This window comes from Salvelinus namaycush, chromosome 35 (genome assembly GCF_016432855.1).
Source record: "Salvelinus namaycush isolate Seneca chromosome 35, SaNama_1.0, whole genome shotgun sequence".
Lineage (NCBI taxonomy): Eukaryota > Metazoa > Chordata > Actinopteri > Salmoniformes > Salmonidae > Salvelinus > Salvelinus namaycush.
Window position 1 is genome coordinate 32,673,117 of NC_052341.1, and position 13,425 is coordinate 32,686,541.

Below are 13,425 nucleotides of genomic sequence, written 5' to 3' on the forward strand. Positions count from 1 at the left end.
CCACCCTTTGCCTTGATGACAGCTTTGAAAACTCTTGGCATTCTCTAAACCAGCTTCATGAGGAATGCTTTTCCAACAGTCTGGAAGGAGTTCCCACATATGCTGAGCACTTGTTGGCTGCTTTTCCTTCACTCTGCGGTCCAACTCATTTCAAACAATCTGTCACGTAAAGAGAGCAAGGATTGAGGGAATAGGGAATGTTTTTCCTAAACAAAATGAGGGATTTCGATAACAGAACTTTTCAGTCAGAATTGGCTGCAATTATGTTGCATCTTCAGCAACACGGACAGCATGATAAACACTTTTGATGTTCTGTGATGATCGCTGCAGCAGGGAGGAGAGAGAGACAATGGGTGCTAGTCACAGTCACTCGCTGTCATTTCTTTAACACAGCACAGCAAGTCTGAGCCCAGCCCTTCACAGTCAAATCAATTGCGGTCAGACTACCTCTAGTCATTTGTGTGTCTTAATTATTTAATCAAACAGTGCCCTTAAAGCATTAGACAATCTCAGTGCATATAGTTGATTTGATTAAAACACATAGGATGTGTCTATATATGGCAACAACAAAAAAAGATAAATCGATTGGTCGAAAGAACAGACGACTCTCGGTCGACCATTATTTTTTTTAGTCGGGGACAGCCCTGGACCCTGTAATCTTTGGCTACATGAAATGTTTCTTCATGTAGCCAATGCTTCACCTATTCCTCTTTGACTTAAAAGATATTGTTGCACAAACAAGTGGTGATTTAGGCCTACACCGACATTGGTATCAGGCTAGCTAGTCAGCTTACTAGCGATTAGCATTAGCGGCTAAAACAATTTAGCTAAAACTTGCTAAGAAAAGACAAACTAGCTGTTTGCAGATGTAATAGAGTAATTATAGAGTGCTTGTGGATTTATATTAAGAAGCAAAGTGGAAACAACATGTTGCATGTGGTGCATTGACCATGCAGACTGAACGCAAGTGCCTTGTGGTCAAGCAGCAACACATGGGCTGGGTCTGTGTGGAAAGTGGCATGGAGAGAGAGAGAGAGAAAGTGAAAAGGGTTTACTCAAGTAGCGGTGTAAACTCTAAAAATCGACGTTACACGCGGCATATCACATTTAACAAACCAAACATTCAAATACCATTATAGAATGTAAAGTCAAAACCCAAACCAATCTGTGCATCAATACCGGTATATAGTCAAATACAGTATACCGCCTAGCCCTAGCTGTAGCACAACAAAATGTGGAATAAGTCAAGGGGTATGAATACTTTCTGAAGGCACTGATTGTCAGGACAGACAATGCTAACTATTGTTTGTATATTGTTGTATTTTAAGTTTGTGAAACTCTTCTTGTCTATCAGTGTATCCGTGTTTTGTTACCTGTCACGTTTTGCGTTTTTTTGTGGACCCCAGGAAGAAAAGCTATTGGGGAACCGAATAAACCAATAAAGTTTGATTCCAGGCTGTATCACAACCGGCCATGATTGGGAGTCCTCTAGGGCACCAGCGTCGTCCGTATTAGGGTTTGGCTGGGGTAGGCCTTCATTGTAAATAAGAATTTGTTATTCTTAACTGACTTGCCTAGTTCAATTCAAAAAATTAACCAATAACCAGTCAAACAATCAAAAATGTTATCCGCTCACATCTATGGGACCATTTCTCCCTTCATCCGAAGCTATCAATCAAATGGACTTTGATATAGGTTTATCCAGCTTAGAATGTTGTCTGACGTTAAAAAAGACAACGTGCCCCAAATACTGTCAATGTTCCCAGCAGAGCAAGAACATGCAGATCAGCTGATGCCATTGTGTGCTTTACTGCCTGCGCTTTTCTGAACGGAGACTGTGAGAGCAACCTGTGAACGCATGGCACATGGGGTGATATAATCTAATTAATCATAGACATGAGCAGAGACAATCGTGCAAGAGTGCTTCGGGGGCATGTGTTGTATGACTAACTCTGCTGCACTGTATTCAAGTCAAGTCAGGCAACATTAAAAACATTCACTGTCAATGCTAAGAACATTGGAACCAAATACATCATTCTCATAGACAGTACATTGTCCAGTCTCAGTCAATATTATATAAGTAAGACACTAATGAAATCTGGTCGAATTCCAGTCTGGCCCCACTGCCCACTCTCAGCCAAGCCCTAGAGTGTTCAGGAAAGGGTTCGACATGTTTGACTACCCAGCATGCCCCTGTCTCTCTCTAGGCTCCTCTGCTATGCTCTTTTCTGCTCTCTCTTACATCATAATACAGTGGATTCAGATCAGGACATCGGCTGCACTGCATAGCCTGCTTATATAACTGAACTTTTTCTAAGCTTTCAGCACCACTGCCCCATACAGAGAGAGAGAGCCAGAGAGAGCGAGACAGAGAGACAGAGAAACAGAGAGAGAGAGAGGAACCAAAAGAGAGAGAGAGACCGAGACATATACAGTACTGTAGACAAAAATAAGCTGAGAGAGGCTGAAGAAGGTCACCTCAGCACCCCTGAAGAGGGCCAGCCTGCCAGCCATCTCAAATACACACACACACACTGTACAGACACACACACACAGAGGGGAGCAGGTCACATTGGGCTACAGAATGACTGCTCCACCGGCCAATACCGCTCTCTTTCTCTCTTATTCATCCCTTATGCTTACTGATATTCCCCCATGCCAAACATAAACAGTATGCACTAATACACATGTAATAGACCATGTACTGAAGACATGAGACATTCATTTCTTTGTGATGGAACTCAAAATGTAGGAGGCTGAGTTACTGTACACAAGTGCTAAAATGTGATTACAGATGCTTTCCAAAGCTCACAATTGGGTTTATTTGTAAGAGTATGCTTTCAGAACTTTTTTTATGGTGTAATGTCTGATTTGACCAAGGCTAATAATCAACAGAGGCAAAGAACACGGGGTTTTAAACAAGTAGGTAATGATTCATGTACTGTATAGGTGGAAATCTGGATGAAAGCCAAGGGCTCGCTGTATTTAGGTTTTATCATGAAGCTAGGGAAAAATATCTTCCTCACGAATGAAAACAGCTATCAGGCTATCCCCGAGAAAACGACTTGGGAGGTCGTCTTGCTTGCATACTGACAATGTCAAAAGAAAAGGCATTCTATCTTCGAGTTGTCAATTTGAATCAGCACAAAACAAAAGCCTTCCATTGGTCATTGAAGTCTTTGAAGATCAAGAACTTCAACATTCTATGCAGAGAGAGGACGTGCGCTGAATGTGCATTGGATATAAAAACCTGAGCCATTGTAATATAGCTGTCAGAATTGAAATATGGGTCCATAGTATGACAGATGTAAACGTGCTAAGGAAAGAAAGAGGAGAAATTCCTTTAAAGAACATTTAAGGGTCATTACTGTTTGACAGCGCTAAGAAAAACAGACGTACAACACATTTGTTACAATAGAATAGTAAGTAACATCGTACCAAGCTATTAACATTCCACAGTAACTCGTGAATTTCCTAAACAAGGCTAAATGATCTGGCAGTGCATAACTGCCATGTGTTCCATTATATTCTTCAGGCCAATATTCTATTATTACGCACTATGAGAGTCAGACCGAAAATTGTATTATCCTATCAATATTAATGTAGTTTATAGTCCTATAATTATCACGTTCATTCTGCAGTATCATAGCAAATGGGATGTGTAATTTGTACTGTAACCCTTGGAAGTTGTCAGAGTCAATATAAGTTATCGAAAGTATTTTCTGCAAATGTGTTACAAACATACCCACAACAGCTTTGAACAATATGACATTTACTGTCTAATTTTATGCCAAAATAATATTTTTTATATTTTTTATAAAAAAAGACACACCGCATAGCTTACACACTAATAGACAAAGACGCACATACGCGCGCGCGTGTGTGTGTGTGTGTGTGTGTGTGCGTGCTTTTGTGCAGTATCATAAATCTAAATTAGGCCCTTCAATGGACTATGTGAACACATTGCACACTGACTATCTGCATTTTACACAACTGCATCCACAATGAAAACACTAACAACAACAGAAGCCTAATTGCGGCGGATTATATTTTAGCAACCAAACTTTAGGAGGCCAAACTGAAGCTATACTGTAGCCTACATGGTGCTGCTGATCTGTCAAACCGTGCAGCTACAGTGGCTAGCTTGGACAGATGAATACGCACAAATGCAACATGCAAGGTGGGTAGTACACGTTTGGAAGCAAGTATGTGCCAATGAGACTCACCCGTCAGGTTCTTCAGCTGATTTAGACGAGAATACGGTTGTTTTGAGACAGAAACCTGGATGAAAAAAGTAAAAGCCTCCCCGTATCCAGCGCAAGTGAAGTGGTAGGGAATGCAACTGCACAACACTGGGGTTTTCTATCTAAATCCCTCCGCAACGCACCGCGTACGGGCAAACTGTCTCGTACAGTTCCTCTATTGCACTTAAACAAAGTCGCTAGGTGCTCGTTATTTGGGATTTTCCTTTAGGAGTGTGCAAAAAAAGTGCTCCAGTATCGTTTCGACAGTGAAATGGAATCAAGAGAACTGCTAGGATTTCTCTTCCCTCCGCTTATGTATACAGTATGGGTGCGCATAAAACCATTTTTAGAAAACTATCTACCGCTCTCTACAGGAATAGCACTGTAAATTACAAACACATCTGCCTTCTTTGATAAAAACGACAATAAAAAATAGCAATACTTGTTTTGAATATGAGGCCATCAGACTGAATAGAAATTAATACAGTTTCTGAGATGTTGGCAATCTCTTGGCATCCACACGTGTCTGGCGCGGCGCGTTATCCTCGTCCTTATAAAGGTCTGCTGAAGATGCGCTCCACCTCCTCCCTTCAGAATGAGAAATACCTCTACCTTGTGTTACCTGACGATGAGGTGAGTTGAGGATCAGGAGCTTTTTCTCTATAATACAACATAACAATTTCCAAACATACAATTAAATACACTATAATACATTAAGCATACGAGAGGAAAACTTGAATACAACAATTATTACTATAGGCTATGCTTATGAGAATTATGTTAGACCTTCAACAGTGGTGTAAAGTACTTAGGAAAAATACTTTAAAGTGCTACTTGTGTTTTTTGAGGTATCTGTACTTTACTTTACTATTTATATTTTTGTCAACTTTTACTTTACTACATTTCTAAAGACAATAATGTACTTTTTACTCCATACATTTTCCCTGACACCCTAAAGTACTGTTACATGTTGAATGCTTAGCAGGACAGAAAAATTGTCAAATTCACGCACTTATCAAGAGAACATCCCTGGTCATCCCTACTGCCTCTGATCTGGCGGACTCACTAAACACACATGCTTTGTTTGTAAAGATGTCTGAGTGTTGGAGTGTGCCCCTGACTATACTTCTTTTTTTTTTTACAAGAAAATGGTGCTGTCTGGTTTGCTTAATATAAGATTTTTGATATGATTTATACTTTTACTTTAAGGCCTACCTACTGTATTATGCCTGCCTATAGACTGAAAATATTTTGGACTGAAAACTGAAGGAGGACTTGGATACAGGGCTCAACAATTAGTCAATGTTAATACTCTGCAGATAGCGAGTTTATTTTTCAAATTAATAATGTGAAGCATTTGGTTCATATCCAAGAGCAATATGGGAGTGGATTTCATTTTCTGTCGTATGGTATCAGTAAGAAGAAGTCCACATGTTACAAACTAGCTATCTTAAATAAGGATTTTATTTAATAACCTCAGACGTGTATTTTACCATGACCCCAATGAGGAAAACTCCAACTGTCCCTTGCTTCATTCAAGGTGACGTGGTAAAACATAACTCTCGCTTCCATTTGGTCTGAATAATCTCCCTAACATTCCAATCATGGGTGATTGCAGATATTTCCATCAGTAGCCTACTCACCTATGGACCCTTTCCAAGGTGTTAAGAACTCATATACAGTAAACACTATGATATTTCTGCTATTAGAGATAACTCACCCATTAAATGACGCTGGGTTTGAGAACTCATGATGCATGATGATAAGCTGTATGCTGCCAAGGCATTAACGATGATTCCGGCCATTTCATCCATTTCCATCACATCTAACCGCTGCATGGACTTGGCTGAGCAAATGTATGCTTACTAGCCCAACATCAGACACATCCATCTAATCTTCCGTACAAATATGTACAGAGAAAAGCACAGTGTAAAGTGTCTTGAGATATGTTTTCGAAACATTTAATGCAAGAACATGTGAACTCTACATTGGTCGGAGTCAACTACCGATTCAAATCAACTGTGGAAGGGAATGAAGGTTGTTGCTTTTGTGCAAATACATGTACTACTGTGCCAGTCAGATTAAAGATTTTTCCCTTCTTTACTAAACCCCCGTCAACATAGTGTGTGCCTGACTGATGTACAAAAGATAGGATCTGTGAGGATTGATATGGGTACCCACTGGGCACAGACGTCAATTCAACGTCTATTCCACATTGCTTGAACGTAATTTCATTGAAACCAGTGTGTGCCCAGTGGGTAGTTGCTACCATTTGATTTGGCGGTGGCTCTATTAGATGGCAGCATCCTCCATTTGATCACACTGAGCAACAGTACTTTTTCCCGGAACAAAGCAGCTACTCCACCAACGGCTCACCTACCGACAGCCTGATCGAAACACACACACCAGGAGACAGAAATGAACCCTGCAGCAGGTGGTGGAGACTGTGTGTGTGTGTGTGTGTGTGTGTGTGTGTGTGTGTGTGTGTGTGTGTGTGTGTGTGTGTGTGTGTGTGTGTGTGTGTGCGCGCGCGCGCCTTGGCCAAATCAGAAATTATGCCACAAAATATTTTCTGAAAGCATACTCTTAAAAATATACCAATTGTGGGCTTCAGATAAATTGGTGATTATTGTGATAAATAAAAAAGTATACCAGTTTCATTTAAGGACCAAAAAATTGACAGCTGTGCCTTTGTCACGATCGTCGTAAGAACATTCGGACCAAAGCCCGCGTGAAATCGGTTCGACATTTTTTATTATAAATGAACAGCACAATAAAGAATCAACGAAATGTGACGTTCTGGAGTGCTCACAGGCAACTACACATAAACAAGATCCCACAAAAACCAGTGGGGAAATGGCTGCCTAAATATGATCCCCAATCAGAGACAACGCTAAACAGCTGCCTCTGATTGGGATCCATACCAGGCCAACATAGAAATAAAACAACCTAGATTACCCACCCTAGTCACACCCCGACCTAACCAAAATAGAGAATAAAAAGGCTCTCTATGGTCAGGGCGTGACAGTACCCCCCCCAACCCCAAAGGTGCGGACCCCGGCCGCAAAACCTGACTCTACAGGGGAGGGTCCGTGTGGGCATCTAGCGTCGGTGGCGGCTCCGGGGCGGGGCGAAGAACCCGCTCATCCCGCGGATCCAGCATCGGTGGCGGATCTGCTGCGGGACTTTGCCCCCGCCCAGACCACGGGTCCGGCCATGGAGCCGGGTAGAACGCTGTGCCCGGACTGGGCCTCGGCGCACTGGAGGGCCCCGGCCATGGAGCTGGGTTGAACTCTGCACCCGGACTGGGCACCGGCGCCGAGGAAGGCTCCGGCCCTGGAGCTGAGTTGGCCGCCGTGCCTGGATTGGGCACCGGCGCAGAGGAAGGCTCCGGCCTTGGAGCGGGACTGGACGCCGTGCCTGGAGCGGGCACCAGCACAGAGGAAGGCTCCGGCCTTGGAGTGGGACTGGACGCCGTGCCTGGACTGGGCACCGGTGCAGAGGAAGGCTCCGGCCTTGGAGCTGGACTGGACGCCGTGCCTGGACTGGGCACCGGCGCAGAGGGAAGCTCCTGCCATGGAGCGGGACTGGACGCCGTGCCTGGACTGGGCCCCGGCGCAGAGGAAGGCTCTGGCCTTGGAGCTGGACTGGACGCCGTGCCTGGACCGTGCACCGTCACAGAAGAAGGCTCCGGCCATGGAGCGGGACTGGATGCCGTGCCTGGACTGGGCACCGGCGCAGAGGGAGGCTCCGGCTTTGGAGCGGGACTGGACGCCGTGCCTGGACTGGGCACCAGTGCAGAGGAAGGCTCCGGCCTTGGAGCTGGACTGGACACCGTGCCTGGACTGGGCACCGGCGCAGAGGGAGGCTCCTGCCCTGGAGTGGAACTTGACACCGTGCCTGGACTGGGCATCGGCGCAGAGGAAGGCTCCGGCCTTGGAGCTGGACTGGACGCAGTGCCCGGACTGGGCCCCGACGCAGAGGAAGGCTCCGGCCTTGGAGCTGGACTGGACGCCGTGCCTGGACTGGGCACCGGCACAGAGGAAGGCTCCTGCCATGGAGCGGGACTGGACGCCTTGCCTGGAAGCTCCGGAACGTTGACCGTCGCAGTCAACGGACCGTCGCAGGAGGTTCCGGACTGTGGACCGTCGCAGGAGGTTCCGGACTGTGAACCGTCGCCGGAAGCTCTGGACTGTGAACCGTCGCCGGAAGCTCTGGACTGGGGACCGTCGCCGGAAGCTCTGGACTGGGGACCGTCGCCGGAAGCTCTGGACTGGGGACCGTCGCCGGAAGCTCTGGACTGCGGACCGTCGCCGGAAGCTCTGGACTGGGGACCGTCGCCGGAAGCTCTGGACTGAGGAACGTCGCCAGAAGCTCTGGACTGGGGACCGTCGCCGGAAGTTTTGGAATGCGGACCGTCGCCGGAAGCTCTGAACTGGGGACCGTCACCGGAAGCTCTGGACTGAGGACCGTCGCCGGAAGCTCTGGACTGAGGACCGTCGCCGGAAGCTCTGGACTGGGGACCGTCGCCGGAAGCTCTGGACTGGGGACCGTCGCCGGAAGCTCTGAACTGGGGACCGTCGCCGGAAGCTCTGAACTGGTGACACGCACTTCAGGGCACATGCAAGGAGCAGGCACAGGACGTACCGGACTGGGGAGGCGCACTGGAGGCCTAGTGCGTGGATCCAGCATAGGTGGTACCGGACTGGTGACACACACTTCAGGGCAAGTGCAAGGAGCAGGCAGAGGACGTACCGGACTGGGGAGGCGCACTGGAGGCCTAGTGCGTGGAGCCGACACAGGTGGTGACACGCACTTCAGGGCAAGTGCGAGGAGCAGGCACAGGACGTACCGGACTGGGGAGCCGCACTGGAGGCCTAGTGCGTGGAGCCGGCACAGGTGGTACCGGACTGGTGACACACACTTCAGGGCAAGTGTGAGGAGCAGGCACAGGACGTACCGGACTGGGAAGGCGGACTGGAGGCCTCGTGCGTGGAGCCGGTACAGGTGGCACCGGATTGGTGACACACACTTCAGGGCAAGTGCGAGGAGGAGACACAGGACGTACTGGGCTGTGGAGGCGCATTGGAGACCTAGTGCGTAGAGCCGGCACAAATTGTACCGGAATGATAACACACTTCGCACGGCGAGTGCGGGGAGCTGACACAGGACATACTGGGCTGTGAAGGCGTACTGGAGACTTGGTGCGTAGAGCCGGCGCACATGGTACCGGACAGATGACACGCTCCTCAAGGCGAGTGCAGAGAGCTGGCACAGGACGTACTGGGCAGTGGAGGCGTACTGGAGACCTGGTGCGTGGAGCCGGCACAGTTTTTACCAGACTGCTAGCACGCTCCTCAGTACGAGTACGGAGAGCTGACTCAGGTGGCAGCAAACTGATGACACGCTCCTTAGGGCGAATGTCGTGCATCATACACCAACACAACAACTCTCTCATTTCTCTCTTCTCCAATTTCTCCATCAACTCACTGACGGTCTCTGACTCTCTCCGTTCACTCTCCTCCAATTTCTCCATCTACTCCCAGTGGGCTCTGGTTCCCTCCTTGGCTCCGCCGACCACCCCCAAACTTTTTTGGGGCTGTCCTTTGGGCTTCCGTTGTGGCCGCGAACCCCGGCGTCGTCGCTGTCCTCCCTTCTCTCCTTGCGTCTGCCACCAAGGAAGGCGATCCTGTCCTGCCAGGATTTCCTCCCATGTCCAGGATCCCTTCCCATCCAAGATCTCTTCCCAAGTCCAGGATACCTTCTCCTCCTGGGCACGCTGCTTGGTCCTGGTGTGGTGGGAACTTCTGTCACTATCGTCGTAAGAACATTCGGACCAAAGCGCAGCGTGAAATCGGTTCGAAATGTTTTATTATAAGTGAACTGCACAACAAAACAATAAAGAATAAATGAGTGCTCACAGGCAACTACACATAAACAAGATCCCACAAAAACCAGTGGGGAAATGGCTGCCTAAATATGATCCCCAATCAGAGACAACGCTAAACAGCTGCCTCTGATTGGGAAACATACCAGGCCAACATAGAAATAAAACAACCTAGATTACCCACCTTAGTCACACCCCGACCTAACCAAAATAGAGAATAAAAAGTCTCTCTATGGTCAGGGCGTGACAGCCTTATAGATTGTAAAATAGTTTCCATGTACTAATTCCATGTCACATGGTTAATGAACTGATACCTAAAACAACACAGGATTCAACATTTTTAGTTAAAATTATTATACAAAATTCTTGCAACCAATATAATGTAAAATATAATGTGTCTGTAAAATGTATATAGGTTCAGAACTTTTGGGAAACAGTCAAACAGTTCAAAATATATGGAAAATATAAATCAAATTGGATGGTCTTCAGAGATAGATGGGGGGTTGGTAGTCATCTCGAATGCATTTCAATTAACACGTGTGCCTTATTAAACGTTAATTTGTGGAATTTCTTTCCTTCTTAATGCGTTTGAGCCAATCAGTTGTGTTGTGACAAGGTAGGGGAGGTATACAGAAGATAGCCCTTTTTGGTAAAAGACCAAGTCCATATTATGACAAGAACAGCTCAAATAAGCAAAGAGAAATGACAGTCCATCATTACTTTAAACCATGAAGGTCAGTCAGTTCCAAAAATGTCAAGAACTTTGAACGTTTCTTCAAGTGCAGTCGCAAAAACCATTAAGTGCTATGAGGAAACTGGCTCTCATGAGGACCGCCACAGGAAAGGAAGACCCAGAGTTACCTCTGCTGCAGAGGATAACTTCATTAGAGATTCATCAGCCTCAGAAATTGCAGCCCAAATAAATGCTTCACAGAGTTCAAGTAACAGACGCATCTTAACGTCAACTGTTCAGAGGAGACTGTGGGAATCAGGCCTTCATGGTTGAATTGCTGCGAAGAAACCACTACTAAAGGACACCAATAATAAGAAGAGACTTGCTTGGGCCAAGAAACACGAGCAATGGACATAAGACCAGTGGAAACCTGTTCTTGGTCTGATGAGTCCAAATTTGAGACTTCTGGTTCCAACGGCCATGTCTTTGTGAGACTCAGAGTAGGTGAAAGGATGATCTCCGATTTGTGGTTCATGGAGGAGGTGTGATGGTGTGGGGGTGCTTTGCTGGTGACACTGCCATTGATTTATTTTGAATTCAAGGCACACTTAACCACAGCATTCTGCAGTGATATGCCATCCCATCTGGTTTGTGCTTAGTGGGACTAGCAATTGTTTTATCAACAGGACAATGACTGGTGGAAAAGCATTCCAGGTGAAGCTGGTTGAGGGGATGCCAAGAGTGTGCAAAGCTGTCATCAAGGCAAAGGGTGGCTACTTTGAAGAATCTCAAATATACAATTTATTTTGATTTGTTTAACACTTTTTTGGTTACTACATGATTCCATATGTATTATGTCACAGATTTGATGTCTTCACTATTATTCTACAATGTAGAAATGAGTAAAAATAAAGAAAAACCCTTGAATGAGTAGGTGTGTCCAAACTTTTGACTGGTACTGTATATATTTGCAAAACATATATGGGGGATTGGAAATTATTCAGATAATTACATTGATGGAAGCTACAATCTATCTGCAAAATGAAAGTTGATCTACCCACAATTCTTAAAAATAAAAATAAAAATACAAATGTGGGCTTCGGAAAGCTTCTGTAATCACATTTTAGCACTTGTGTACAGTAACTCAGCCTCCTACATTTTGAGTTCCATCACAAAGAAATGAATGTCTCATGTCACCAGTAGATGGTCTATTACATGTGTATTAGTGCATACTGTTCATGTTTGGCATGGGGGAATATCAGTAAGCATATGGGATGAATAATAGAGAAAGAGAGCGGTATTGGCCGGTAGAGCAGTCATTCTGTAACACATTTTTTACATTTTTTTTTTTTTTAACATTTTAGTCATTTAGCAGACGCTCTTATCCAGAGCGACTTACAGTAGAGTGCATACATTTTATTACATTTACATACTGAGACAAGGATATCCCTACCGGCCAAACCCTCCCTAACCCGGATGACGCTATGCCAATTGTGCGTCGCCCCACGGACCTCCCGGTCGCGGCCGGCTGCGACAGAGCCTGGGCGCGAACCCAGAGACTCTGGTGGCGCAGCTAGCACTGCGATGCAGTGCCCTAGACCACTGCGCCACCCGGGAGCTACATGTGACACAATGTGACCTGCTCCCCTTTGTGTGTCTGTGTGTGGGCGGCATGTGTGTGTGTAGGTGATTGAATGGGCCGCACTGGCCTTGAAGTATTTTCTGTTTCTTCCTCTGTCTTTTCATCAGAGTGGAGGACTAGAGTGCTGAAAGAGCTGATTAGTCATTCGCTTTGGAAAAAGTCAGTCAGTCTAATCAGTGGTCCTGGAGCAGCAAACTGTTGTTCAATCCCCCTTCTAAATGGGAATCCTTTCATTTCAAGTTATTAAGTATCATTTGAACCCAGCCACTGCACAATGTCATGCATATACACTACATTACCAAAAGTGCTCGTCTGATCATCGCATTCCAAAATCATGGGCATTAATATGGAGTTGGTCCCTCCTTTGCTGTTATAAAAGCCTCCACTCTTCTGGGAAGGCTTTCCACTAGATGTTGGAACATTTCTGTGGGGACTTACTTTCATCCAGCCACAAGAGCATTACTGAGGTTGGGCACTGAGGTTGGGCGATTAGGCCTGGCTCGCAGTCAGAGTTCCAATTCATCCAAAAGGTGTTCGATGGGGTTGAGGTCTCTGTGCAGGACAGTCAAGTTCTTCCACACCGATCTCAACAAACCATTTCTGTATGGACCTCACTTTGGGCACGGGGGCATTGTCATACTGAAACAGGAATGGGCCTTCCCCAAACTGTTGCCACAAAGTTGGAAGCACGGAATAGTATAGAATGTCATTGTATGCTGTAGGGTTAAGGTTTCCCTTCACTGGAGGCCTAGCCCAAACCATGAAAAACAGCCCCAGACCATTATTCCTCTTCCACAAAACTTTACAGTTGGCACTATGCATTGGGGCAGATAGCGTTCTCTCTGACATCCGCCAAACCCAGATTTGTCCGTCGGACTACCAGATGGTGAAGCGTGATTCATCACTCCAGAGAACGCGTTTCCACAGCTCCAGAGTGCAATAGCAGCGACCTTTACACCACTCCAGCCGACACTTGGCA

General features: G+C 46.1%; 1 protein-coding gene across 1 annotated transcript in view; it reads right to left on the minus strand.

Moving 5' to 3' along the window:
- LOC120029886 (thyroid hormone receptor alpha-like) overlaps positions 1–4,520 on the minus strand; it is a 198,262-nt gene extending 193,742 nt beyond the window's left edge. The window contains exon 1 of the mRNA XM_038975194.1: positions 4,227–4,520. The gene's annotated coding sequence lies outside the window, so the exon portion shown is untranslated. The remainder of the gene's footprint in view (positions 1–4,226) is intronic.
- Positions 4,521–13,425: the final 8,905 nt, after the last annotated feature.